This window comes from Mastomys coucha, unplaced genomic scaffold (genome assembly GCF_008632895.1).
Source record: "Mastomys coucha isolate ucsf_1 unplaced genomic scaffold, UCSF_Mcou_1 pScaffold19, whole genome shotgun sequence".
NCBI classification, from domain to species: Eukaryota; Metazoa; Chordata; class Mammalia; order Rodentia; family Muridae; genus Mastomys; species Mastomys coucha.
In genome coordinates this window covers 22,524,343-22,527,529 of record NW_022196901.1, presented here as the reverse complement: position 1 = coordinate 22,527,529, position 3,187 = coordinate 22,524,343, and positions in this window count along the sequence as shown.

Sequence of the window (3,187 nt, the reverse complement as noted above, 5' to 3'; positions counted from 1 at the left end):
AGGGTCATTGAAGTACAGCCTTATTCCAATGAAATCCAATGTCTAAAAATTGTTCTTATTTTGGGCTTATACCACATTAAGAGCCAAGATTTTAAACTATACTAAATATAAAACAAACACACAAAAAGACTATAGATTTATGTTCATTTAAGAAAATACTAGTAGTGATGTATTATTTTGAAATATACAGTTAATATGTTTGGAGTTATTTAAAATTTATATTGAGAAAAATGTATTTTCACTATTGCTGTAGACGAGCATCTACATAAGACTGTTAAATTAATTGTTGTTTTATATCAGACAACTTTTATAATACTTACTTTTATTGTTATAATATTTTATAAATTTTAAGGAATATGACAAAAAAGATATTGTAGGTATTGAAGGGGGGTCTTTGGGAGGAGTTGGAGTACAAAGGGGAAACAAGAATGTGATTTAATTCTATTTACTTAAAATATGTTTTTAAATGTTGACAAATGCAGATAAATTGAAACTTTTCTCATCATATACTATAAAAGTTAAAAAAAAAAAAAAAGAATGTGCATCAAGATGTCGATCAAAAGCTTGTTTTCTCCAGTCTAAAGATCTGGGTCACAGGTGTGCCTTCCTTCCCTGGATTGAAGTTCATTTGAGATATAGTCAAGTTGAAAACCAAGAATAGCCATCAGAATTCACCCCTTGTCAACTTGACACAAATCATATCTCCTGTGCAAATGAAAACAAAAACCAGGTTATAAATACATCAAACATGATATAACTATCCCTCGTACAACTGCAAGTGCATAAACAATAATTGGGTCACAATAATCCCAAATATGATAAAGCTTATACTACCATAAACACATTGAAAATTTAGAATATAACAGTATTTATTGGGAAACATCCTTTTAGTGTCTCAAACTTAAATATAATAACCATGAAAATTCTTTTAATTGATGCTAAAGAAATTGAAATAACCCAAAATACCTGTACACATGTATTCTTAACAAATTAAAACAGAAACACTCATGACCATTATAATCCTTACTTCTGCAAATGGCCTCGTGGCCTTAGATGCTGTTCACACCTACCTCTCTTTATAGTTCATTCTGTATGTCCACCACTCTCCACAAGCGTGTCAGCAGGTCTGGGCTCCTTTCCTGGAGGAGTGACCCATACCTTTATTCCTGGTTGGTCTGTGCCCTTTGTCATCCTCCTTGGATTAGACTGTTGTAGTTTCCCAGCGAATTTAATCATAGGACAAGGTAGTACTAAGAGATGCCCTCAAGGATCTCCTGCACTCCAGACAATCCTTCTTACCTCCATGTGAAGAAGCCATCCAATTTCCCCATGGTAATCTGGATCTGTTACCCCTCCTAACACTATTATTCCTTTCTTAGTCTGTTGGCTTAAGGTCCTTAGAAGCATAAAAAAAATGTCCAGGGGGAAGTCTGAGTTTCCAGTTCAATGGAATGTTTGTTGTGGCTCCTGGCAGGAGCTCTCCCCTCTCTGGAACCAAACCTTGTAGGGAAGCAGAACTTAGTGTGTCTGGCACAGAAAGCAAAAACTTTCTTGTGCTTTACAAAGAGTGAGGGTGAGTGAAACTACTCCCTTTCCATCCCTTAATTCCTAGTTATGAAATTACTGAACCATATATTAGAAGCTGCTTTAAACCACATACAGCCTTCTGAAGAACTCTTTCCTAGCCATCCATGCTCCTGTCACAAATTGGCCCTCTGTGTCTTCAAAAAGTCATCCATCTTCCTATCAGACCAGCTGCTTCAGGATGGTGACGAATATAAGACCAGTGATTTCAATGATCATGGGCCCACTGTTGCATTGTGTTGACTCTGAAATTAATTCTGTGGTCAGAAGCAGTACTGTGTGTATGTAGATGTGATGGTGGATTAAGGCATTGTGTATGCCCATGGGTGGTTGTTTTCAAAGAAGGATTATGGGCAAAAAAGGCTAATTTATACCCTGAATAAGTATCTATCCAGGATAAGCAAAATATTTCCTTACCACAGATGACATGGCCCAATATAGTCACCTGCCCATAGGTTTGGGGCTTGGATCCTGGGGCCAGGGAATGGTGCCATATCTGGGGATAGTTGTTTGATTGTGATGTAGGCAGATCCGGTATTCAGAGTCAGCTGTACCCAGGTCAGTGTTGGTGAGTGAAAGTCTATGCTAACCTCCATGCATAACCCCCATCTCTGCCACCATGACCACTTTGTTTATGTGCCCATTGGGTAATGACAGAAATGGCTGGGGAAAGAGGCTGACTATCCATTGTCAGAGTCAACTTATCCACTAGTGGACTGAACTTCTCCTGACCTGAAGTCACCTTTTGATGAGCATTTACATGGGACAAAACTATCTTTGAATCATTTGCACATTTGGAGAGACCTATCCACATATTTATACCTCAGATGTTTATCTCACCAGTTTTTCAATTGTCTGTCAAAGTCCCTGACCATGCAGCCAACTCATTAGCTTCAGCCCATGTGTCACTGACCAATCTTAGATCAGTCTTCCAAATTCTAATACTGTGTCTCCTACCTGAAGTTTGACTGACTGTAAAGATTTCCCTTCACCAGTATCTTTCAGTGTTTTCCCAGAAAGGGATTTTCATGCTGAACCTGTCCACTCTGGGTGGTGCTTGCATAAAATGCAGAAATATCAGTAAACCAGGTTCTAGTCTTCTCTTCCTCAGCTGGCCAATCATAGGGAACATCCCATGAGGCTATGGGTGCATGCTTGGCAGCAGACTGCATTGTAACAGGAATAGAAACTGTACTGGCTGGTTTTGTGTGTCAATTTGACACAGGCTGGAGTTATCACAGAAAAGGGAGCTTAGTTGGGGAAGTGCCTCCATGAGGTCCAGCTATGGGGCATTTTCTCAACTAGTGACCAAAGGGGTAAGGCCCCTTGTGGGTGGTGCCATCCCTGGGCTGGAAGTCTTGGGTTCTATAAGAGAGCAGGCTGAGCAAGCCAGGGGAAGCAAGCCAGTAAGGAACATCTCTCCATGGCCTTTGCATCAGCTCCTGCTTTCTGACCTGCTTGAGTTCCAGTCCTGGCTTCCTCTGATGATCAACAGCAGTGTGGAAGTGTAAGCTCAATAAACCCTTTCCTCCCCAAGTTGCTTCTTGGTCATGATGTTTATGCAGGAATAGAAACCCTAACTAAGACAAATTGGTACCAGAAG